Source organism: Schistocerca serialis, chromosome 6 (genome assembly GCF_023864345.2).
Source record: "Schistocerca serialis cubense isolate TAMUIC-IGC-003099 chromosome 6, iqSchSeri2.2, whole genome shotgun sequence".
NCBI lineage: Eukaryota > Metazoa > Arthropoda > Insecta > Orthoptera > Acrididae > Schistocerca > Schistocerca serialis.
The window spans coordinates 115,116,823-115,144,457 of record NC_064643.1 but is presented as its reverse complement, the minus strand read 5'-3'; the positions used below and the strand labels follow the sequence as shown (position 1 = coordinate 115,144,457).

General features: G+C 44.6%; 1 protein-coding gene and 1 pseudogene across 1 annotated transcript in view; both read left to right on the top strand.

Moving 5' to 3' along the window:
* The window catches only part of LOC126483882 (hillarin), a 553,379-nt gene that overhangs the window by 320,062 nt on the left and 205,682 nt on the right, over positions 1 to 27,635 (top strand). The window lies entirely within an intron of this gene.
* On the top strand, positions 13,339 to 13,455 carry LOC126485184 (5S ribosomal RNA; annotated as a pseudogene).

Here is a 27,635-nt window from a genome sequence, read left to right as displayed (position 1 = left end):
ACGTGTTTCATTTATTATGCAAATGCTTTATCCGGCATCGTACCGAAATCAGGAAACCCACAGACAGGATCCGATGCTGCATGATCCTTCGGCCCGTTGCTCGGACACTCTGGCAGACGGCTTATCACGTTTAGCCGAGAAGAAACTAAACGATTTAGGAACGGCCTTGGAAAAAAAAAGGCTGAGCTCAAACGCAAAGTGAAACGCTACGTAGTAGCAAGCGGCAGTGCATCAACTGACCAATTCAGATACGTTGCTTCCTTACATGCATTTGCGGTGTGTGCTCTTGATGTTAGTGTGGTTTGTCGCAGTGAAACAAAAAATAAAATAAAACAGTTGAGTTTGCTGCCTTCTCTGTTACCGCGTCCCCATCTTCACTGTCTTACCTGAAGATCTGACCGTGACAGCATCAGAGCTCGAACCTGCAAAAGGTGTTTCAGCCATATGAAACTAAGGAAAAGGAAAAGGGAAGACAACAAACACGTAACATAAAAAGCAGTAAGTGAATCGAGTAATGAAATATTGTCTATTTAAATCACAATGCGAGAGAGTCTTTCACAGCATGGGACGACAACAATCCATAGTTCCGGATTGCTGGTCGTACAGCCAATCCTCCACGGGGGTTAGAAGTTACAAGAGAAGAACAGTAAAAGAAGAAATAATTTTTCGTCCAACTTGTAGAGAGACGTAAGCAGTGAAACGTGACAAAACCATCTTAAGGGGGATGTTCATAAAACCACAATCTGTTTAAAAGATGCCCCAAATCCACAATTTTCAATAGATGACAATGACATTTTGTACCGCGAGATACAGAAAATTAACACATTTACTGTTAAGTTCCTTGAATTATATGTACTTAACTTTTTATGGAATTTAAAACTTTTATTTTCAAAAAATAATATATGTACCTTTTTCTCAGAAACTTTTCAGGATATTTCTACAAAATTTTCTGTGTTTAGTCTCTTTCGTATGATAACCTTCTCTAATGATGGTTTTTTAATATATCGAATACGAGAATTTTAATAATTTTTAATTGTAATTCTGTAAGTATAATATAATATTCATGCAAAATTACAAGCACTTTGCCCCATACGTCAACTTACACTCACAATTTCAAAATTTGCTCTTGGTGGTTTATAGATATAAATGCATAAAATTTCATAATTCTAGCCTTATACATTGTGGCAAAACGTACATAAACCTAAAAACATCATTTTCAGATGTGCAATTTACAATTCAACGTAACGTTTTTTTCTCTGCAACCTCTTCAGAACGCCCCAGATTTGTATTCAGGGTCCTCTTCCACTTCAAGGTTTCTGTTCTGGTTTCTCGTTTCCTTTTACCAATTCTTCAAATGACTTTTAGCTGCAGAGAGGGAATGTAAATCTATCTTTCTCAAGGTGTCTTCAATGATATTTCCTATCTTAAAGTACATTCTCTGTAATACCTTCATCCTTCCTTCGTTCCCATCACTGGATACAAGAACTGCATCATTAAGTTGCAATTTTGGCAACTGTAGCACATAAAAATTAGGTTTTAGGGTAACGTTTCCATATGTGTGAAATTAGGGAATCATTTGGATTCTGTGTTATATCGTGAACACCCTTTTTTTAGAAGTTTAGGATCGGCTAGAAACCTGTAATCGGGCTTGACAAGATTCAGTACACAATTTGGAAGCCTCTCCTTGTGAATGGAGGGGTTGTTACCCCTCTAAGCCTGCAAATGTTGAAATATTGCTTCAAAAAGTAGGCGTGGCAGGAAGGTCGCGTCACGCATTTAATTGTATTTCAGGCACTTTGAATGCGATTTCATCATTGAAACTTTGGGAACTTATTGTCCATGAGCTCTACTGATAAATGGAAAAATCAATTGGTAGGCCTAGTCGACATTTTCGGCCAATTTCTGTTGTTGAGCATGAGACGTACGAGATTCGAAAACAGATGGCGGCAAGGGTGGCAAGTCTGACACCATCAGCACTTGTGAGATTTATGTACTGCGTAGCCAGTTCGCGGAGCAGGCCGAGCGCGCGAGTAATTATAACGATCCAAGAAAGTGCGTGCATACTCTTGCAGCACGACTGAGTTCCTACCGACGTGATTCTACACACGACTGTCTCCAATAGCAGTCATCCTGTTGCACGATAACGCCCAATGATTTGGCTGGGAAAGACTGCAACGTGCCCTGTACAGCTCGGACTTTTCACTGTGGGATGTTCACATCTTTGGCAACCCAAGACAGACAAGGGTGGACGTCGGTTTCATTAAGACGAGGACGTGCAAGAGCGTATGCTGTTGTGGATCCGGCAGCCGCCTAGCGCATTCTACGAAATGGGAATTAGTCGTCTCGTCTCACAGTGGGGTAAATATCTTAACGCGTGTGGTGATTACTGTTGAGTGGAGCCATTCCGTGGTCTCTTTGTGGTGGGTGTTCAGTTTTCATATGACTGCCCCTCACAATAATTACTACATTTTTCTCTAATAATCGCAGGTGTATGAAGGAAAAACGATGTCACTGCGCTGCACTACGATTATTAGGGCGTGCCACGTTATTACTTTATGCAGGCCGGAGTGCTCCACACAGTCCTCCTAGCCAGCACTCATAGCCACCACAGCGCACCAAAACTGAGTTACATACTTGAGGTCACGGGCAGTGTTGTCTGTGCAGCACGACGTGGAGGTGGGGCTCCGTGGAGTTCTTTTGTCTGCTCTTCGGAGTTATCCTATATTTACTTACAGCAAATACACTTATTTTTAAAGAAAAATACAGGAATTCCGAAGTAGGAAATTATAAATTTATGGTATAATTCAAGAAGAGAACAAAAGAATACAGGAAAGAGTAGATATAGATATCCTTTCACCAACACCACCTGGGGAAGGGGACTTGGCACTGAACTTCCAGACCAGCGTCCATACGTGGTGCTACCCATTTTAGCATTATTCACATGAACATCCCTCTTCGGGAAAACTTGATTTGTTCAGTCCGCGCGGATCAAATCTATGTCGGTGTTGTTCGTTAGAGTGCGGTGAGAGTTGATGTTTGTCAAGTTACATAACAACTACTGCTGCTAGGTTGGTTAGTAAGTTAGTTCTGCATGGCCTTGGAACAATATTGTGCCTCTGTGTAGTTTAATTAAATTACATACTGTTCCTACATAGCTCTAGGAGAAACATCAAACCACCATTAACCTATTACTAATCTTGTAAAAGCATTTTTAGAATAAAACTATACTTTTTTGAGTCGTGGATCCATTAATTTTGTATAATTGCGTAATATGCGTGATCTGTTTCTGTTGTGTATTTACATTGTCAGGTTCTGCTTGCTTGCTTTATATTGTTCGTGTCCGGTTCTTGTCGCCTGTGAGTGGTACACCATTCCTCGTGGACGCTTTGGACAGTCGGCGATGTTACATCAACGAATCCGGCAACTTCATGCGCGATTTGGTGATCGACACGTTGCAATATTTCTAACTTTGCAGCCATTATATTCAGTTACTAGAGGCTCTTCTTGGAACAGTTGAGAACGCAGGAGCGGGAAGACAACGTAATGTGGTGTGAGATACTGGTGACAGATGATTTATTAGGTACGTCTATCGTGAGAAAGGCAGCCAGAATTGTGTCCCTCCCCCGCGATTGGCTGCTGCATTCGGAAGTAGCACGCCAAAATGATATACTTCTGATATCAATATTAAAATATGGGTCAAATGGCTGTGAGCACTATGGGGCTTAACTGCTGTGGTCATCAGTCCCCTAGAACTTAGAACTACTTAAACCTAACTAACCTAAGGACATCAAGCACATCTATGCCCAAGGCAGGATTCGAACCTGCGACCGTAGCGGTCGCGCGGCTCCAGACTGTAGCGCCCAGAACCGCTCGGCCACTCCGGCCGGCACTATTAGAATAACTGAGCAGTGAATTTACTTGCAAGTCATATAAAAAACCTCCCATTAGCGTTATTTGAAAAGCAGAATAATAAACAACTGCTAAGCGAAAAGGCAGACGAAGCACTTCGGACATCTTCCTATCGTGCCTAACTCCGATGGCGGGCGAAGTGGTTCGGCTGTACGATCAGAGCTGGTTCGGCAGTCTGGGAGGACAGACATGTTGTCTGCCTTGATCGATATCGGTTAATGACTTAATCAGCAATTTCTGATTATTTGGATATGTAACAGAGACAATTTGATAGTAATTATGCTCATATGCAGTTCATTATTTTGTTTATTTTGCATAAGAGTATGAAGAAATGAAATTCTTTGTGATTCATAAAGTGCTAAATAATTGTGCAGTTTCTCGTATTTTACTAGTATAAAGCGAGTGGCATGCCGTATAAACCAACTTTTTGCAAATTTAACTATTCGTCCAGTATCAGTTTATTACAGCCTCAAGACAGCGTATTCACGACGTACATGCTGTTTTCTGCGCAGGGGACAACAACTATAGAAGACTCCAGGTTGGTAAACATTAATTAGAAGTTATGCAATCCACTCAGGGCGGTGGAAAGCAAATAGGCACATCCCGTGTACTGCAGTCTTAATGCAAATGAGATCAGTGCCACGTCATCTGTGGTAACACAGAGGAGGAGAGAAATTTTCGAGAGAAGGGACTTATCATACTCACGTATGTATCTTCCTTTCTCTCACCCTCTCTCCTTTTCAACTTGCCGTAACGTCGACAGTTTCTTCCTCCCATTCAGCCGCATCTCCACGCCGACCCAACTTACTGTCTTGATTCGAGGCAACCGGCTGGCAGCCATACACTGATCAGCCACAACCTATGACCACCGACCTATTATCGATATAAACCCGTCCAGGCGATAGCAACGTCACCGGCGAGGAATGACTACTAGTCAAACACACGTACGGTGCATGTTATATCAGCGAGCGTGCTGTCCGTGTGTAGAATGGGGAAGGTGCACGATCTATCTGTGTTTGACAGAGGGCAGATTGTGATGGACCAGAGGCTCGACACGAGCATTTCGGAAACTGCACGACGTGTGGGTGTTCGAGCAGTGCTGTGGTGAGTGTCTTCAACACGTGGCGAAAACCAAGGTGCAACATCGTCCGGATGTAGTAGGGTTGGGGGGGCCATCCCTCATTACAGATATCTGACGTCGTAGGCTGCACAGACTGGTAAAAGAGGACAGGCGGCGAACTATGGCGGAACTGACATCAGACTTTAATGCTGAGCAGAATACAAGTGTTTGAACACGCAGTGCATCGAACACTCCTAATGATGGGCCTCCGCAGCCGACGCCGCCTGCATGTGCCAATGTTAACACCACGACCTCGGCAACTTGTACTGAAATGGGCACGTGACAATCGCCATTGGTCTTTGGAGCAATGGCAAAACGCTGCACGGTCTCATGAACCCCAATAACTTCTTCATCATGCCAATGTATGTGCCCAAATCCGCTGTCTTCCAGGAGAACACCTCCTTGACAACTGTACTGCGGAACGGAGACGAGCTGGCGGCAGCTCCATTATGACCTGGTGAACATTCACGTGGGCATCTATGAGTCTAGTGGAGGTCTTGCATGACACCATGACTGCAGGGGGTACCGTACACTGGTTGTAGACCACGTACACTCGTTCGTGACGATCATGTTACCCGATGGCAGTAACATGTTTCAGCAAGATAACGCGCCACATCACGAGGCCAGTAGTGTAGTGAAGTGGTTCGAGGAACACAGTGGCAAGTTCCAATTGACGTGCTGACCCGACAACCCGCCAGATGTGAACTCGATCGAACACATCTGTGATGATGTTGATGGTGTCGTCAGAGCTCAGCTGCCCCCCTCCCCGCAATTTACGGGAATTACGTGACTTGTATGTGCAGATGTGGACCCAATTCCCCCAGGGACCTACGAAGCCGTCGTCGTTTCCATGCGTCGTCGCTGTTACCGATCCCACAGGTGGACGTACCGGCTATTAAGTAGGTGGCTCATCAGTGTACACCACTTGCCTCAGCCGTGTCTTTTAATGGAGTCTATGACTGCATACGTCTTGGTATGTCTGCGTGTTCTTAAGCCCTCTCTTTCTCAGAGATTTTGCTCGGCCGTACTGGAGTCGCTCACATATTGACTAGTGTGTTTGATAACTAGACGCAAGGACTGCACCTTGTCCTTGAAAGCGGAGACAGTGCAGTCTATTACAAAGGATAAAATACGTGCGCTGCTTCTATGATTACGCCGTTTCCGCGAAATGAGATGCCAGTTTCCGAAAAATATGCAGGACACGTTTCTAGGCAGACAACTTCCCGCACTGGAGGGAGGGACGCTCGGTGAACAGCGGAAGGATGAAGACGTGGAAGGGTGGAGTGGGGATTGGAGAAGGGGAGGGGGGGGGGGGGGGGGGAGAGAGAGAGAGACATCGCAGACGACTGGAGTCGGCGTGTGCGCTCGTGCGTCCTGAGCAGCGGGAAAGCGGAAAACTCCGAGCAGCGTGGATGTCATTTTCACCCGCCGACTGCCGGTGGCGTAGCGCACGCCAGCTACTTAGGTCCCTCCGACACGGGGAAAATACTCTGTAAATTTACAGTACTTGCTGGCTCGTGCGACATCTACCAAACCGGTTTTCTATGATAGCTCCGGAGCTGTTTTACGTGTCGGGTTCGGTGAATGCTGCTTCTGCTGGCCAGTAAGGAGTACTGTTGCCGTCTGACGTCACAGCCAGGAAGGTGGTGCCCATGCGAATTTTTTTCACATTTTCCAGTTCGGAAATTAAATACACCGGCCATTAAAATTGCTACACCAAGAAGAAATGCAGATGATAAACGGGTATCCATTGGACAAATATATTATACTAGAACTGACATGTGATTACATTTTCTCGCAATTTGGGTGCATAGATCCTGAGAAAGCAGTACCCAGAACAACCACCTCTGGCCTTGATACGGCTGGGCATTGAGTCAAACAGAGCTTGGATGGCGTGTACAGGTACAGCTGCCCATGCAGCTTCAGCACTATACCACAGTTCATCAAGAGTAGTAACTGGTGTATTGTGACGAGCCAGTTGCTCGGCCACCATTGACCACACTTTTCAGTTGGTGAGAGATGTGGAGAATGTGCTGACCAGGGCAGCATTCGAACATTTTCTGTATCCAGAAAGGCCTGTTCAGGACCTGCAACATGCGCTCGTGCATTATCCTGTTGAAGTACAGGGTTTCGCAGGGATCGAATGAAGGGTAGAGCCACGGGTCGTAACACATCTGAAATGTAACCTCCACTGTTCAAAGTTCCGTCAATGCGAACAAGAGGTGACGGAGACGTGTAACCAATGGCACACCATACCATCATGCCGGGTGATACACCAGTATGGCGATGACGAATACACGCTTCCAATGTGCGTTCACCGCGATGTCGCCAAACACGGATGCGACCATCATGGCGCTGTAAACAGAACCTGGATTCATCCGAAACAAATGACGTTTTGCCATTCGTGCACCCAGGTTCGTCGTTGAGTACACCATCGCAGGCGCTCCTGTCTGTGATACAGCGTCAAGGGTAACCGCAGCAGAGGTCTCCGACTGATACTCCATGCTGCTGCAAACGTCGTCGAACTGTTCGTGCAGATGGTTGTTGTCTTGCAAACGTCCCCATCTGTTGACTCAGGGATCGAGACTTGGCTGCGCAATCCGTTACAGCCATGCGGATAAGATGACTGTCATTTCGGCTGCTAGTGATACGAGGCCGTTCTGATCCAGCACGGCGTTCCGTATTACCCTCCTGAACCCACCGATTCCATATTCTGCTAACAGTCATTGGATCTCGACCAACACGATACGATAAACCGCAATCGCGATAGCAACAATCAGACCTTTATCAAAGTCGGAAACGTGATGGTACGCATTTGTCCTCCTTACACGAGGCATCACAACGACGGATCCCCAGGCAACGCCGGTCGACTGCTGTTTGGGTATGAGAAATCGGTTGGAAACGTTCCTCATGTCAGCACGTTGTAGGTGTCGCCACCGGCGCCAACCTTGTGTGAATGCTCTGAGAAGCTAATCATTTGCATATCACAGCATCTTCTTCCTGTCGGTTAAATTTCGCGTCTGTAGCCCGTCATCTTCGTGGTGTAGCAATTTTAATGGCCAGTAGTGTAGTTCTGTATGTCTCAGTTCTAGCCATTCCTTATCATGAGTGGCGTTCAACAAGTGATGCAACACTTTTTTTTTTTTTTTCTGAAAACAAGCTGTTGTTCTTCAGCGTTCCAGTACACCATATTATTCCCTACTCTTTTGGACACAAAACCCTATTTTTCAACATAATCTCCGTTCAGCGCAACACGGCCCTACGCCACATTATTGAGAGAGCCTGTATCACTTTACTGGTCGACATCGGAGCCAACGTCGTACTGCATCAACAACCTCCCCATTATCCAGGTACTGCATCCCGCATTGGGCCAAAGAGATGGAAATTGGAAGGTGCGAGATCTGTACTGTAGGGTGGGTGAAGAAGAACACGCCTTTGAGTACCGCGACAGATGTGGCAGCGCTACGGACAGAGACGTCCAGTTGACCAGCGCGCTTTGTGGCTGTGATCCGTCGACCACCTCGAATGCGAGTGTCCACACGTTACAGCATTGGCGGAGTCACAGCTGTGTGCCGCCGGCCGGCACGCGGGATATCGCACAGGTTTGCGCCAACTTGTTTTGGTGACGACAGGCGTCTCGCCCAGCGATTCACCGTGCTTTTGACCACTGCCAGGTCTCCGTAGACACTCTGCGGACGCCTGTGAATATCTGCGATGCTCTGGTTTTCCGTCAAAAGAAACTCAGTGACGGCGTTCCACTTGGAACGCACCTACTTTACAGACGTCATTTTGGAGGCTGCTTGTAGCGGTGCCACCAATCGAAACTTCATTAACTATATGGGCTGATGCGGGAATATTCCACGATTTCACACAAGTTCCACATTTTTTCAATCGAAATTCGCCGAAAAGAAATATGTTGCACTACTTATCAACGCTCCTCGTAATAATACATTAGAGCGGGCTGTTCCAGCTAGTCGGCTCCGTTATGAGCCGCGGAGCGCTCCCTGCTCCAGGGAGCCGTGTCGCTCACTGTGGTCATTCAAGTGGGCCGGCACGCAGGCTGAGGCAGGCGGCAAGGCGAGCGTTTTCATGTGCCAGCTGCGTCTTACAAGATCGACAACCTCATACTTTTAGCTGCTAAGACGTGGTGACATGCTACACCAGAAAATACGATGTTCATGAAATAAGAAACAACTGTTTTACAAGAAATTACATACTAAATTTATTGGGCCTCTATAACTTGACATTTTCCTTTCGTTACAAGATCGGAAATATCAGTCGTCAAAGCGTTCGCAGCGTTAATGCGGAGGATGACCTTCATTGTTGCATCCTGAAGAAACGATCGTTCCTTACTGTTTACTCTTTTCATCGCTGAGAAAAGCTGCTCACAACAATACGTAGATCCAAACATGCACATGATCTGAGCGGCATTGTTGTGAAGCTTTGGAAATGTTTTTCGCTGTAATGAACGATACCATCGTGACAAATCCAACGTGTTGTAGTACCTCTCTTTCAAAAAAATGGTTCAAATGGCTCTGAGCACTATGGGACTTAACATCTGTGGTCATCAGTCCCCTAGAACTTAGAACTACTTAAACCTAACTAACCTAAGGACATCGTACACATCCATGCCCGAGGCAGGATTCGAACCTGCGACCGTAGCGGTCACGCGGTTCCAGACTGAAGCGCCTAGAACCGCACGGCCACACCGGCCGGCTCTCTCTTTAAAAAAAAAACTGAATTTTGCAAATGAGTAATCTCCAATTGAAGTGACGATGGCAGGTCATCGGGGGAAACTGAAAAAGGAATACTGAACACCTGAAGTTCCGTTTCCAAACTAGTGAGGTCTGGAAATCGTGTTTCAAACGACGTGATGTGCTGCTTTAACTTTGCTTCGTAATCGCCGAAAGTAGTACCTTCAGGTAGTTTTAAAGAAGCAAGACGATTGAAGAACGTTAATTGTCCATTATTTATCTGCCTCTCAAATAAACGTAACTTTTACATGAACGCTTTGATCTGGTCGTGCATGTCAACGATTAGCTGCCCTTTGCCCTGCAATGACAGATTTAAATTATTCAGATGCATAGTTATGTCAGCTAGGGACGCCAGGTCTGATATCCATTTTATATCTTTCAGACAACGCATTTCTTCCCCTTTCATTTCGAGAAAAAGGGATATTTCCTCACGAATGGCAAAGAAAACATCAAGACCTTTTCCCCGACTCAGCCAACGAACTGTACTGTGGTAAGGTATATCCCCATACTCAGCTTCCATATCTTTCAGGAATCCTTTGAGTTGGGGATGATTAATACCGTGGCGCCGCACAAAATTCACACACTTCACGACATCTTTCATTACGCCACCTAGCTCTGCTGTTTCAGCACACAATGCTTCTTGGTGAATAAAACAATGAAGAGTCAAAATGTCTTTTCCGAATTCGTTCCTGAGTTTATTTTTCAAACGGGAAGCAAAACCTTGGTGACGCCCGGTCATTTGTGGTGCACCGTCTGTCGCTACAGAATGGAGCTTATCCCACGGCAAATTCATATTGTCCACTGATTCACAAACAGCTTCAAAAATGTCACGCCCTGTTACGGTGTAATCGAGTGCTACCACATCCAGGAGTTCTTCAGTTACTTGCAGCTCCATGTCGACGCCACGCACAAAGACTGCAGGCTGAACACAGTCCAATATGTCGGTGCTTTCGTCAAGCACTGGCAAAAATGCAACAAAGCTCTCCGCCTTTTCCCTGAGCTGTGTCTCTAAATCCGCTGCCATGTCCAGGATTCGACAGGCAAACCCCTTCAATTGCCTGCACCTCCCTTGAAAACAAACATTCTGCAACTGCTACCATGGACGATTTTACGAGTGGTCCCACCGAAAACGGCTTGCCACTCGTCGCAATGATGTGAGCGACCCTGTAGCTTGCTCGAATTGCAGATTCTGTAGTGTTTTCTCCGCTCTCATTCACCTGAAAATTATAAACGCATTACAGAACATGAACTATGTTGCATGTTTTGATACCCTCCGTATTACGAAACCGTTTTTAAACTTAAGTCTCCTGGTATGTCGTTCTTAAGCCTGGCTACCAGTTCTCTGTGTGCAACGCCTTCTAGCTGATCGTAGTGCGCTGCGTGGAGACGTGTATAATGTCGTTGTATATTGCACTCTTCGCAGAATTAAATACTTTATGACATACCGGACACTGCGGACGACCATCCCTCTCAATGAATAGGAAGGTATCCTCCAATAGAGGTACAGGGCTCCCGCGGCTAATCATAGCTGTAATTGAACACAGATTATTGCGTCAGTTGCGGCTGCATGCGGCCAGGGGCAGTGAGTTCGCTTTCCCCCTCCACGCGGGCTCCGAGCTGCCGCAGTGAGCGGACAGCCTGCACTAGAGTATAGCTTTCCGCCAACATAGCAACAGAGGTAGCGATTTATTTTCCCCAGATTTGTTACTCGTTTCTTTCTTCAGATAATTGTCACCAGTACTGAGATTCAGGTAACGCCTAACCTTCTCTTGTTGACATTTTAAAATTTCCTCCTTTTCCTAAATACAGCGGAATTTACAAATATTCACCTCATTAACATTCTAATGCAATTGATATTGCTACAGAATCTTGAAACTGTGTGTTGCTAAATTAGCAACTGAGTGCAAGATAGTTCAATCGTTTATGAAGAAGTCTATTTTCCGTATAAAAATAAACGTCTAATTTCTTTACTTATATTGCTGCGAACCCACAGCAATTCTTGATCGCCATTAAAAAATTACATTATTCCACTGATAAAAACAATTTTTGCTATTCGCATATCACCGTAGATAAGAAAGGTTAGCGTATTAACCAAACAGCAAAACTCTCTCCTCTTTGTGTGCTATGGTTTTCCAAAATGAGATACGAGATATGAGATACAAGGGATGAATGTTTCGTTGGTGCGTGCGTGTGGAACTGAGTGTATTACACACAATCCATTTATTGAGTTTGGAAACAAACATTGATCTCCTACCAAATTTGAATAATAATTAAATATGTCAAATACATTTTGCCTTCAGCAGTGTATGACTTAACATACACAAGACGTTAACTCATAGTAAACCCTATTTTTCAGTGTAGACTACTCGAATGTAGTATAGACGCTTACCTTACTTTCGAAATATCACAATAACTATGATGATTAACGAAATGATACTTTGTTCATGACGAAGCTGACAAATGATACTGTGAGATGCAAGATTTTTTCAATCAAGTAGTTTTTCTGAAGTTGTTTAAGAAAGATTGCAGAGCATCCGGCTTGCACGAGCTGTCATTCATGCAATCTAGAGAGCGTGCCAAATATTACACAGTGTAGAGAGTCTCGGCTTGCGAACTAGCCGTCTCCACTCCCTGAGAGCCAGTGCTAGCAAACAGTTAGGCGCAGCGCTTAGCAGCCTTAAATCATCGGAACACAGGACGAGTTAGCTAACACGAATGTGCCGCTCTACGAGTTTTGTAACATCACTTCCTTCTGTTTCTCCTTGAGAAGCAATTTCGTCACATGAAACGCAAAATAAGTCCGCGATATTTCGACAACGTGCCACGTAAAGTAGAACCAGTAGGAAGCAAGAACGCTCCCTACGCCACAAGAAGAAAGCAAGACGCCATACTGAATCTGTCGTATTCAGCAGAAGTCCATATGCGATGGGTCTTACGTTATACGTTATGTCCTATGAATATATGGTGTTGCACGTTGAATGTCTCGAGAACGAATAGTTATTGGTACGATTTGTTGTAATAAAATGGCGGGAAACGTCATATTAGTGGTTAAACAATTTTCAAATTTATTTATTTTTGCGTTATAACTCATGTGGAATGAGAGAAAGGCGTTTTAATGCAACGAGCCATCTAAAATTTATGAACACGTGTCGTCCTTGTTAGGATTTGTTGTATAATTAAATCTGATTAACATTTCGGGGATGAAGGTACAGAAAACGAGGCCGCTCAAACAGGCGATCTGCAGCCTGGCGTAGTAGATGAGTCATTACAACATGGGACCGAGTGATATATGAAATTACAATGAAATCCAGACCATTAGCTGCTTACAGGCGTTGATAAATATCAACGGAGACAGTTGAAAATACCCCGAGCGGGACTCGAACCCGCGATCTCCTGCCTACATGGCAGACGCTCTATCCGACTGCGCCACCGAGGACACAGGCGGACAGGCGGATAGTGCAACTGCAGGGACTTATCTCTGGCACGCTCCCCGTGAGACACACACTACCAACTTACTGTCCACGCAGTACATTTGTAGCGCCCCTATATATATATTGCAACGGCCTTCCCGCAGTGGAAACACCGGTTCCCGTGAGATCACCGAAGTTAAGCGCTGTCGGGCGTGGCCGGCAATTGGATGGGTGACCATCCAGCCGCCATGCGCTGTTGCCATTTTTCGGGGTACACTCAGCCTCGTAATACCAATTGAGGAGCTACTCGACCGAATAGTGGCGGCTCCGGTCAAAGAAAACCATCATAACGACCGGGAGAGCGGTGTGCTGACCACACGCCCCTGCTATCCGCACCCTCACCCGAGGATGACACGGCCACTTGTGGCCTGAAGACGGAGTGCTATATATATATATATATATATATTCACTTTCGCGTTCTGTAAAAGGTTGTGGCGGGTTCGTATGAAATTAATAGACGTACATAATTTCTGTAATATTTAATGTTATGCAAATGGAGTTGTGCGTTCTCTCAGCAGTGAGTTTGATTTGGTGAACTTCCTGAGAGGACATGTACCTTCCTTAGTGGACATGTATCTTTCATTTTCGCCTCATGACACATTCACGGATATTAAAGTTTTTGTTTGCGTATACGTCGGGCAGAACAATATGACTAGCATATGGTGAGGAAAGAAGATGTTCGTTTTAATAGAACTAACGTAGGAATTCCATTATTGTGAACAAACTGAATGGTTTGCGACCCAAACAAATCCGACAACGCCGGTGGAGAGCGCTGAGATCATTGAGAGCGCTGCCAATTGCACTTAAATCTCAGTAGCCTAGTGTTAGTTAATTAGAAGTACTAAGCCACTGCAAATTGTATGTATCAGATCTGCTCGTATAGCTTAATGTGCAGACGAAACAAGGTGACTTAGATCAGAGTCTTATCTGCATCCCGGATTTAAAAAAAAATGATCGTCCGACACACCAGCCACTGTCACGTGAATAGGGTTCTCAGGCGGCCTCCTCACATTTGCTTCGGCAGTTGCTGCGCCAGTCCCTCACCTGTGTCTCAAAAAAGAAAAAAAAAAAAAAAAGAAAAAAAGACTTGCACGTTTCAGGTCCTCAATCAGCGTCCTGCAAAAAATTAGTTACTGGACGACCAAAACAAAATCGTGAAACCCAGTATATCCTTAATGCCAAAAATTTATGCTCCCAAATCAAATGTTAAACTTTCGTAGTTATGCGTAAATGAATTACTTTAGATTACCTGTAGCAATCGGTGCAACACAGCCAAGTGCACAGTTCCATGTTAAGGAACATGTGTTGGACAGAAAAGCGAACTATTGAACAAAAAGCGTACCAGTTTAACATCAGGTTAGTTACTGCTATAAACACAAACAGAAAAACAATTTAAATTTCGCATATTGATCTTGAAGTACAGGGTGATTCAAAAAGAATACCACAACTTTAAAAATGTGTATTTAATGAAAGAAACATAATATAACCTTCTGTTATACATCATTACAAAGAGTATTTAAAAAGGTTTTTTTCACTCAAAAACAAGTTCAGAGATGTTCAATATGGCCCCCTCCAGACACACGAGCAATATCAACCCGATGCTCCAACTCGTTCCACACTCTCTGTAGCATATCAGGCGTAACAGTTTGGATAGCTGCTGTTATTTCTCGTTTCAAATCATCAATGGTGGCTGGGAGAGGTGGCCGAAACACCATATCCTTAACATACCCCCATAAGAAAAAATCGCAGGGGGTAAGATCAGGGCTTCTTGGAGGCCCGATTAAGTGCTCTGTCACGGGCTGCCTCGGGTAGTTTGGTTTTCAGCCTAGTCAACAGCGCCTCAAGCGAACAAATGTACAACTAAATGAAACTTTATAGCTCCCTTAATTCGCCGACAGATAGTGCTTAGCTCTGCCTTTTGTCGTTGCAGAGTTTTAAATTCCTAAAGTTGTGGTATTCTTTTTGAATCACCCTGTATAATAAGGAGGTTTCACACCTTTATGGCAGCCTTTCAGTGCTCTCTGAAGTGTCGCTTTTCAGCACTAGTTTCTCGTTCAACACTGTTTTGATGTTCTCGCAGATGATATTGTGACAGTGCTTGGCATTCAGAACAGAACTGCTGCACCAGCCTTCGAAACAGAAGCTGGCCTCTCTGCACTGTCCATTGCGCTCGCAAACGGGGCCAATGACAAGTTAGTAAGCCTTCGAGGCCTGGTAGAGAAGACATATTTTTGTACCATAAATTCCACATATTTATCTGCATTATGATGCAAATTAGATAACACGTGTTCTCATTTGGAGCTGTACTATACAGTGTGGTCAGAAAATGTCTGAAACGCTTATAGGGATGTTGCAGGGCGGGTTGTACTGAGATATGAATGCTACGAAAAAAATTCGATACGTTGCTCAGTTTCCGAGTTATTTAGCATTGAAGTTATCCAATCAGATCGTCGCGCGGGTAAATTCAAGTTTCAGCTTAGGAGACAAAGCACTCGTTGGGCAACACTGCCCCTGGCAGGCCGCTTGAGTGTGAGCGCGCGGCGCCCCGATTGGCTAAATTCTACGCTAAATAACTCGGAAACGAAGCAACATATCGAATTTTTTTCTTAACATTTATGTCTCAACACAACCTGCCCTGTAACATCCCTACAAGCGTTTCACACATTTTCTGACCACCCTGTGTGTAAAAGTATGGCAAGAACATGTGAATGATGAACTATCGGTAAAATTAACACATGTTAGCTTTATCACTTGCATGCTATTTTTACTCCTCGATTTTTGCCCAGTTTCAAATAACTCTCCAAATTTGCTAAACAAGTGATAATTTTCACCCAGTCAGCGGTTTAAGCGCAGTATGATTCACTTGGGTCTGACGCATTCTCATTGGTTCGGGTCACTTACAGTTAGTAACAACCTTTCATTCAGTGGTGCTTCTACCAGAACTAATTTGCAAACCCAGATTCTACAACTTAATGACAAAATTTTTCCAAAAATCTTAATTGTAAAATGCAGGCACACCAACTTCACCGAATTTCGCCTTCATAATCTGAATGGCACGGAGTCTCAGATGCATCCATTTACATTTGATTAGGCTCTACGTCAGTATTCACTGAAAGCAGAGAACTATAGATTATTGAAGCCTCGAGATTCAATGACTTTTTTAAAACAAATGCCAATACAATTAGTGTGTTTATCTGCTCGTATCTACGTCGTGTTGTGACATAATGCAAACTGTTAAATAATTCTTGTTTATTTCCCGCAGAACATACCAAAATAGTTTTCCGTTAACGTCTAAATGCTAATAGTCTACAGTAGCGTCAACGAGAAAATTTTTTAAATGAACACACCGCCATTTGGCTGTATTGTTGTCTATTTAATGACGATCCAGGTGTCGGCCTTTTATGCCATTTTCAAGTGACTGAGTTTATGTCATTAACATATATTGCAGAACATCAAGCTCAAAATTGGCCACAAATTAAGAAAAATATTAGCTCCCCATGAAATTCCAGAAGTAAAATCATCATCTTGTAAAAAGATTTAGCATCTTTTACAAGACCATGATTTTACATTGACATGTGTTAATGACATAAATTCAATCACTTGAAAATGGCATAAAAGGCCGAAACTTGGGTCGTAATTAAATAAGCAACAATACAGTCAAATGGCGCTGTGTTCAGTTAAAAATTATTGTATGGCTGTTGATCAGCAGCATCAAAATGTGTTTAACGAGAAAAGTACTAGCAGTTCTGTTTTTACTCATACATAATTGTCTATCTCTCATTCAACAGCTGATAAAGCGTATCACGTATTAGGAACAGTGAAATCAAGTGCTACCGCTCGAATTTGATGTACGCTATATAAATCGGCCTCTACCATTGCTGTTTTAATCGTGATCAATATTATTGAAACACATAAAAATCAATGTGGCCGCTGTCGTTCCCGATGTCATAATTACATGTTTGTACTACTGAAATACAAGGAAACCAGTGTTGCGCAACACTGCAAAAGATGCGTTTCAGGTTCACAGAAAACCCGGTGTCACTCCAGCTCCAGAGAGTATACCGTGGGGGAAGGGTGGGAGAGGTCGCCGTCCATCGTTAGCATGCGGCCGCGATCGCGCCCACCCGAAAACCCGTCCGGAAAAGTTGTGGAAACAGAGCGAAGGGAAAAAAGCGCAGCTGTCCCGGCCGTGGTTTATCGCGTTACTCGTTTTCGGTCGGTGGGAGCGCGAGTTGGGGAAGAGGCGAGGAGCCAGATGGCTAACGAACCGCTCACTCCCTCTGGACTACTCGGACGGGAAGTGCGGGGGAAGCGGCAGCGGTGTTCCGCTTGTTGCAGGACTGAAAAGTTGCCTGTAGTTGGCACGAGTGCGAACGACTGTACACGTCCAAGGTGCTCTCTTGATGAGGGTTACGCTAATTTTCAGAAATGATCGAGAACGGCGAACGAATAAATTTGATAACGGTCACCGCCCGGACAGGGCCGAGTGGAAGTATCGCATCACCGCTGGCCACCAGCATGTCGAGAAAATATACTTGTTAACCTCAGACGTTTCCGCCATGTCCCACACACACGTACACCGTCCTCGGCGGCTGTGTTGTCCAAACCCTCACAGACGAACAGTACATAATTGATTGACAAATAATACTTCCAAAAATGGATTCATAATGAAGGCTAAATTACAAACCAATGATAATAATCACGGGCTGATTGCGTTAATATTTAACGAATCAGGAAACTTAATAGGTAAATTTATATATAACTCTAGGCGATTCTGACGTTGCGGTTGATAATGGAAGCAAGACTAAAGAAAAATCAAGACGCGTTCGTAGGATTTGTTGACGAGTAAAAAACCTTTGACAGTTTAGAATGGGTCAACATGTTCGAAATTCTCAGAAAAATAGGGGTAAGCTATAAGAGAAGACTGGTAATATACAAGGGCTAAGAGGAAACAATAAGACTGGAAGAGCAAGAATGAAGTACTCAGATTAAAAAGGCTGTAAGACAGGGATGTAGACTTTCGCCCCTACTGTTCGGGTACTTTATCGAAGAAGCTATAACGAAAATAAAAGTTCAAGAGTGGGATTAAAATTCAAGATGAAAGTCATAAAATTCGCTGGTGGCATTGTTATCCTGTGTGAAAGTGAAAAAGAATTACAGGATTTGCTGAATGGAAGGAAAAGTCTAATGAGTACAGAATATGAATTAAGAGTAAATCGGAGAAAGACGAAAGTAATGAGAAGGAGCAGAAATGAGAACAGCGAGAAACTTAACGTTAGGATAGGTGATCACGAAGTACATGAAGTTAAAGAACTGTCCTACCTAAGCAGCGAAATAACCCATGACTGAGGGAGCAAGGAGGACATAAAAAGCAAACTGGCACTGGCAGAAAGGCCATTTCTGGTTCAAATCGCTCTGAGCGCTATAGGACTTAACTTCAGAGGTCATCAGTCCCCTAGAACTTAGAACTACTTAAACCTAACTAACCTAAGGACATCACACACATCCATGCCCGAGGCAGGATTCGAACCTGCGACCGTAGCGGTCGCGCGGTTCCAGACTGAAGCGCCTAGAACCGCTCGGCCACCCAGGCCGGCGGCATTTCTGGTCAAGAGGCCTCAATTTGAGGAAGAAATTTCTGAGAATGTACGTTTGGAGCACAGCCTTATATGACAGTGAAACTGTGGACTGTGGGAAAACCGGAAAAGAAGAGAATCGACGCATTTGAGATGTGGTAGTACAGAAAATTCTTGAAAATTGGGTAGACTGGTAAGGTAAGGAATGAGGAGGTTCGCGGCAGAATCGGCGAGGAAGGGAATATGCGAAAAACAATGACAATATGAAGGGACAGGATGGTGGGACATCTGTTGAGACATCCTCGAGTAACTTCCATGGTGCTAAAGGGAGCTGCAAAGGATAAAAACTGCAAAAGAGTCCTGAGATTTGAATACATCCAGCAAATAATTGAGGACTTAGGTTGCAAGTGTTATTCTGAGATGAAGAGGTTGGCGCAGGAGGGAAATTGCTGGCGGGCAGCATCAAACCAGTCAAACGACTGATGACTCAAAAGAAAGCGGCAGCATTTTAATGGTTGTTGCAGGACTCTGGAAAGTCCACACGCGTAGCACAAAGTATCTACGGCCGGACGACTTGTTTATAGTACGTTGTGAGCAGCGAGATAACTGAATGACGCTGTCGACCGAGCGAGGTGGCGCAGTGATAGCACACTGGACTCGCATTCGGGAGGACGACAGTTCAAACGCGCATCCAGCCATCCTGATTTAGGTTTTCCCTGATTTGCCTAAATCGCTCAAGGCAAATGCTGGGATGGTTCCTTCGAAAGGGCGCGGCCGATTTCCTTCTCCACCTTTCTTTAATCCGAGCTTGTGCTTCATCTCGACCTCGATGTCGACGAGACGCTGAAAACTAATCTCCTCCTCCACGCTCTCGATCAGAGTTACGTGGCGTCTCGCTTTCGAAAGGAGTTCCCAAAGAGCGAGTTAGAGCCTGATGTCCTGGAGCTGGAGCAAGTCTCACACCACGATCTTCATCGGAGTCTTTTAGTTCTAGGTTACTGAGAAAGACCCGACCGTCGACCGTTTTCTCGACTTGTTTTTATAAACAAATCAAAATGTAATACGCAGGCACCCAAATCACAGGGCAAACTACATACTTTTGTTTTCGTAGCCAAAAATTCAAATATAAATAAAACCTACCGAAAGAAGCAAAGCAATTTCGAAAAGTTTTTACATCACTTGGGCTGAGTGCACCCCACCTGCCAACAGCGCTCGGCAGACCCGGACAGGCACCGACCCAAGCGATAGCCAACCCCTACAGCACCTAACTACGGTGATCTGACGGGATTAACATCCTGTCGACATCGAGGTCATTAGAGACAGAGCACAAGCTCGATTGTGTCGGGGTTGGGGAAGGAAATCGGACGTGGCCTTTCAAAGGAACCATCCCGACATTTTACTGGAGCGATTTAGGGAAATCACGGAAAACCTTGCGGCGGGCGCGGTTCTTTCCGTCCCTTTACGACGGACCTGCACCTACCTGTGAACATTGTCTCAGCAGATCATCAGTAGGGAAGCCGACTGAAACCTACTATACTTCGATGTGAGCCAGGCTGCAATTAAAGTCACTAATCTACGTTTCGGGATAAAGTTTTCATATGAAGTGAAAGGTTGGAAATTTTGTCCTCAATTAATATATTCTGAAACTTAGGTGAACAAGTATCACTGCCAAGCCCGTGCCAGTCTTAACACAGTCACTCACAATCCCTTTCACTCGCGTTAGCAAGTTTATGCATTTCCCGAAAACGTAATAGCTACAAAAATTCTGATTGTTTTAGATCGATAATGCTCGCCAAATATTAAGTCTGTCGGTACCAAATGAAGTCACAGTTTTTAGCCACCGACCTGCTCAATACGCCACGCGAAATATATGCCTTATCTCGTCACAAAATTCACTTAAAAATTCCGAAATTTATCCACACACATCGGAATAATTATGCCGTCTCTTTCCAACACTTTTGATGTATGAAACACTGCTAGATCCGGCAACTTATCATTTCCATCGGAACTACTACTGCACACGTCCGAACTCTTTCATGGCTAGGCTTCGACTCCTCTCTAGAATATTCTAAGTCTTCTCTACCAGCAGAGAAAGGAGCGCGAAGAATATTGCTTTACCAGTGGTCAATTTACTCAACAGCCAATAGCAAAACAACATTCTCTCGCGTCAGTCCGCGCTTTTCATCAATAACCAATCGCAGAATAGTAAACCTAACGACTGCACCTTTTACCGACGTAATTATTTAATACGCTGAAGTCTTGCTTATGCATAAAATTATTTACTATTGTTATTCATACCTGAATTAACTTTCCTTACCATAAACTTTCTTTACAAATCGATTCTACAAAAATCCCCTTTCTCCATATCCATACTTCTTCGAAATGTTCCCACACTAAATCCCACTACATAATTCGTTTAATAATTATCTTCATATTAACCTTAAACCACACTCACGCATCATTCATACTGCTAAAACATATTTATAACATTTTACATACACAAAAAGAAATAATAACACTTTATGAAAATACTAGAACAGTTTATGAAAAACATTCTATTACTTTCGCGCACTCTACTTGGCACAATCGAAACTAACATCACAGTCCCTATCGGCTCCTCTATCGGCTGATACATAAACTACGTGCGCGTCCAGTCTCGCGTCACCATCTGTCACTCTCCAGCTCTGAGACACATCTCCCACTTAACCGGCGTTATACGGCGCTACGCCTCACCTAAATCTGGGTGACCGGACGCGGTTTTGAACCGTCGTCCTCCCGAATGCGAGTTCAGTGTGCTCACCACTACGCCATCTCGATCGCTGGCAACCGGTGTTAACACTGCGGCAAGGCCGTTAGCATGTTCGGAGAGGAACTGAATATAATATTTCTCCGAGGCATGTGTTACCTAAACGCCTTCACAGACGTCTCCTGTTTCTTTTAGTTTGATTGTCTGCTGAGGATACTTCTCAGGAACAAATATTGTGCATATTTAAGCCTTAACAGGTTTTCCTCAGCTCATTTTATGCCCAGTTCCTATTCTTGTTTGTCCGCGGCTCGAAGACTGCTTGCCTAACAACCTCCCAGAAATTGTTGCATTCATTTCCCGGAACACTAAAGGCAGTGAACTTCCTCAAGCTGAACGTTTCAGCTCCATACATATTGTTTTTCGTGTGTAACAGTCATGTAAAGCACACACTTTCTGTCTACAGGGCAGTGAATACCTTATTTATAATACCTGCTGTCGCATGTGTTTAACTTCACAAAGCGCTTAAGAAAGGGGGCGCCTAACATTAGACTAATGACTACTGCCATTAAAAAAGAAGCCTAATTTCAAGGGTAATGATTTCTGTGTCTCTGCATGCAGATAAATCTAATTCTCTGACACACGGTGCTTAGTTTTGGTGTGATCTCCAAATTTCCCAATTGTCCAGTGCTTCGTAATTATTTAAATGGATTACAAGCATCCCATTTTGTGTATCCGTGGGTTTAACAGAAAGATGAGTCCGCCTGCTTAGCTGGGTGGTGAAGTACTCGCCTCCCATGCACTAGGCCCGGGTTCGATTCCCGACGGGGTTGGAGATTTTCTCCGCTCGTGGACTGGGTGTTGTGTTGTCGTCATCATCATTTCACCGGCCGCAAGTTGCCCAATGTGGCGCCGATTGAAATAAGACTTGTACTTGGCGGCCGAACGTTCTCGGATGGCGCCTCCCTATCAACAATGCCATAAGATCATCTCCATTTTTTCCGCAGGAAGGGGACACAATTTGCTCGTATGAGGATATTAAATTGCCTTCCAACGCGCCTACATTTGAGCATTTAGAGATCCTCTTCACAGGAACGAGCAGAGATAATAATGCTTTATATATATATATATATATATATATATATATATATATATAGAGAGAGAGAGAGAGAGAGAGAGAGAGAGAGAGAGAGAGTGTGTGTGTTCCATTTATCTTGACCATTCTAAACAAGCAAATGTTCTTTAGCCGTCAAGGGGACATCAATCAGTATGATTGCCTTCATTGTAGCTTTGCTATTTACAGAGATATGAACAGGTGTATGACTTTTTTAAATGGCACCCTGTATTTTTTATTCGGCAATTCATTTCCTCTCCTAAAGACCTATTCAAAAATGTATCACAGTGTACCATACACTGAAACACAACGTTATTAATTACATAACACAACACTGACTTTGAGCCCGGGAGTTGCTGGAGTTGTCAGAACACAAATGAAAACCAAGTAAAAACATAACACAAAATTGACTTTGACTCTCCCATACCATTGCCCAGAAATAAAACATTCGAAGGTGCTCAAAGTGGTGAGCCTGGACACCTATACACCGGTGCACTCGTTGAATGAAAGAATTATTTACTGCTTTCAGTGTTGCCTGCTGAAGAGAATTACAAACAGTCACGATAGGTTCCTGTATGTCCTCTAGAGTTGTTGGAATATCGCGGTAGACGTCTTTAATGCATCCCCAAAGAAAAAAGTCCAGAGGATTTAAATCGGGAGACCTAGCAGGCCAAGTAACTGTTCCTCCTCGACCAATCCATCTGGCAGGATACCTTCGGTTCAGAACACGACGTGCACGAAGGGCATTGTGTGCTTGACATCCATCGTGTTCATACCACATAAGCATTCTGGTTCTTAGAATCACTTCATCCGGAAGAGGAGGAAGAATTCGTCTGAGGAAGTTGGCACACGTTGTGCCGTTTAGACTACCATTTATGATATAAGGGCCAATAAGTGTAGTACCAAGCATCCCACACCAGACGTTAACTCACCATTGACGCTGATGTTCCACCTGTTTAAGCCATCGTGGGTTGGTGCTGGACAAATAATGCATGTTACTTGTATTTATCTGTCCTTTGTTTGAGAAGGATCTTTGGAGAAGAAGTTCGGGTTGGCGTGGATTTGCTGCTGTGCCGACAGAACTGTACGCGATTCTGCAAATCATTCCCATGCGATTCTTGATGTAGTTGTACATGGTAAGGATGGAACAGGTGACCTGTAAGAATACGACGTACACTGGTTTTAGGCATGTCAGTCTCGTGTTCAAGGTGTCGTGTGCTCACATGTGGATTCAAAGCAACGGAAGCGAGAACAGTAACTTCGGCAGCTTCGTCTGTGTGAGTGCTACGACGATTGCGTTCTCGTGGGTTGAAACTTCCCGTTTCCTGAAACGTCGCAGCAAGATGAGAAAACATCCGTCGGAAAGGTGGGTTTTTGTCAGGATATCGCTCTCTGCACAGTTCCGCTGCCTGCGTAGCATTTCGCCTACCTTTAACAACAACAACAACAACAATAAAAGAAACGTTATGTCGATGCAGTTTGTAGGAGGGACAGCCTTTACTGTATGCCTACTCTACACAACAGTATTTAAAAGGACTAAACTACTGTACTAAATGTACCCGTACATAAGAAAACAGTATTGGAATTACTGTTGTGCTAACTTACATTCCCCATAGATGAGTAACATTTCCACCATTTCTTCGATAGTGTACATTCTACTCTCTCAACTCTCCAACTGGCGTTGGTTGACGCAATGACGGGTGTGCATTCTACTTACGTTTACATTTTTCGTATGTCAATGTTAGCACTTGGACGTGTTCCATTACCCCGAGTACCTGCACTAAGCGCTGGGAGCGTCAACGTCAGTGTTGTGTTATGTTATTAATAAAGTTGTGTTTTCAGTGCTCCACTCTCTTGTGAACTTGTATTTCTCTACGTACCGAAATATGGGTTTGCACTTAGTTGAAGCTGACTTCTTCCAGTAACTTTTTCTTTCATAAGCTGTTGTGAAGCTGACGCTATCTTTAGAAATTAACTTTTAGGTAGCTGCTTATAACATAAAACTTTGTGACTTGTATCAGTCGAAACGGGTACCATCAGACAGCAAAATTTTTTTTATAGCACTTTATATGATTTCACTCCTGAGACATCAGTACTAAAGAGAAACACACGTGTATGTGACAGTCGCTGCAACTAAAAATCGTAAGATACTTGACGCCAAAGAATCTTCCTTATGTTTGATGAAATGTTAATCTGAAACTCTAAGACGCGCACTTTTCTCGGATACACTTAGAAGATAATTTTGTAATCTTTCTTACCCGTTAGTCGTTTATTTCCACTCTAGTAGTCTGAATCTACGGATGTCGCTAATAATTATAAATAACAACGCTTATCATGCGCACACCCAATCAACCACGAAAACAACAGCGATTGGCATTTACCAGTTCCCGTTTATTCGGCTCAGTTCGCAGAGTCCTGCCCACTTTTGTCTGCGGCAAAGCTTGCTTTTTCTAGATGCGACGGGGATTCCCCTGGTAGAGACATCACGTACACTATGCACGCACTCAAAAATCAACTTAAAATGTGTTCAAAATGTTCAAAAAACCAGCAGGGATGCGTTTCAAAATCGTATGAACAATCGATAGACCAACGTGTGCTGGTTATTAGGCGCTTCATGAAACAAGGGTTTTTTTCTTCAAGAATATGAAATTGGAGCCCCTCTGATTTTGCCGCCGGTGGCAGATACCCCGGTTTGCCCCTTCCTCGCCCTCGCCACCCCCCCCCCCCCCCCCCCCCCCCGCTCTCCCCCATCCCTACATCCGGGTCAGCGAGAATTCTCGCCAGGAGATCATCTTCCGTCTCGACAGGCGCCTCGTACCCAAGACTTTTCACGTGCCGCACAAAAAGAAATCGGCTGTTCGCGCTAACCACGAAACAGGACAGCCTCATTATCTACTTGTCAGGGAACGTGTGATCCAGGTGTTGAGGAACCCTCTGCCCAAAGTGAGGTGGGGCTCGATCATGTTGTAACCACGCCCTTTCACGAATAACAAGTTGGATACCTAATAGGAACCTGCCTAGTACGTTCATAATAACCTCTTACATCTTTTCCAATGTCGGAGGTACCAGAACAACTTCCACTTATAACATTTCGACTCGGTCGCTTACAGATCAGTGTCTCTTACCTCAAACTGATACATTTAACCTTTTCCATCATCCCTGAAAGCTTGCAACATGACACCCCGTATATTGTAAGATCCCCTGCCACAATTTTCTGTCTGCTTCTAACGGCTAATCGCACCTGTAGCTATTTTGATACTGTTTTCACTACTATATAGACTGATTCAATAGGAAGACTTGTATATATCCCTAGATACGTAACCAACAATACGTAAACGAATACGTATACTTAGTGGTACCCGTGAGAAGCTAGGGAGGATCGGTTGCTGCAGATTTTTCTCAGCTCCCGGAGCTGACAGCAGCCCCTGCACGGGAGATTCCCCGCAACAATGAGAACGCGGCAGCGTGCAGGAAGGCGCGGGAAGGCGGAAACACCGCAAAGTGTGCCTCCAGAACCCGGGCGCACGGCGGCACCGTCCTCGCAGCGACACACTGGGCCCCGCAACTTCCTGCTCCATTGTTCCCACGGCAGCTCTTTGTCTCCCTGCGCCAGTGTCGCATCAAACGGCACTAATCGCCCGTAACGGGCTGCACGCCTCCACGCCGCCCACCTGGTGGTCGCGGCAGTGCTAGTAATGATATCGCGACCAGCCACCGCTTTACACTCTCTCTCCCCATTATTGCTACGAAATTTCTGCAAGGGCAACCATCTGGAATGCCAGAGAAATGGTAGTGATAATTCCCCAAATCACTCCAATAGATTACACTAGCAGAAAAGGACAGTTCCGATATACACTGCGCAGCACAGTGGAAGGATTTTTTTTTCGAAACGCTGCAATTGTTTACCATTGCGCAATAGAAATTTGAAATTTGCCTCAATCGTGGCTACAACCTACATGTATGATGGTACAAAAGTCGTCCTGTGACTTCACCCTCGGGCTACGCGACGCTTCGAGGTGTCGACATATGCGAAAAGAAGGCCGCAGCCCAGATGTTCAAGTGAGATGTAACGTGGGTTAGTGACGTCATGTTGGCAACAAATTTCACCACAATTCTGTCCAACGCCACCGTGGACGAGTCACACGAGGGAAAGGTCGTCACACTTCCTGTTACCCACACTTCAGCCCTTCTTCTGACCCCTCTGTAATGGAAGTCGGAAGCGCCGACGCCCAAAGTTGAAATCGCGTGCTTTTGTTATGGGTGCCCGAGGAAACAGATGTTTCACACACGCCGCCGCTCACATAAAAAGGCCTCGGGGGAGGCACAGAGGGCTACGATGTGACTATATATTTCGAGGTCGGAAACTACAGTTCGCCATATGATGAGCCAACAGTACGACGTTCTTGATAACATACTGCTTACACCCCGGACTATTCAACCCCTATCTAAGGAAATCCTGGGGCAGCAACCCCAATGAATGTTAACGCACCAATTTGGAGTGAAATTTGACCACAGGGTTTTCTCTGGTTTAGAGTGTGGAACCACTAGTGACCATTGAAAACCTTTCGAGGACATTACATCATGATCCAAAGCAGCAAAAGGTGCAATTATCGGTGATTTTTATTTCAGTGGCTTCTTTAATCAGACAGTTCCAGACGTCCTTAGCGAGAGCCATGACGGGGGTTTCGTCAAATTTTATCCGGTAACCGTCTTCAAAAGCACGTTCAGCCAAAGCAGATTTCTCGCGGTACCGTAGGTGGTAAAATCTTTCATGCTCCTCGTGTGTTGTTCCACAGTGCGTACTGTTCGTATGACGTAAGACTGGCCACACTCGCAAGGTATCCTGTAGACCCCAGGTGTTCTGAGACCTGCTGTGTCTTTAACTGTTGGATTTTTGGCGGAGACCTGAAGATCGATTTGATCTTGCGTCTTTTGAGCAGCCGGCTTAT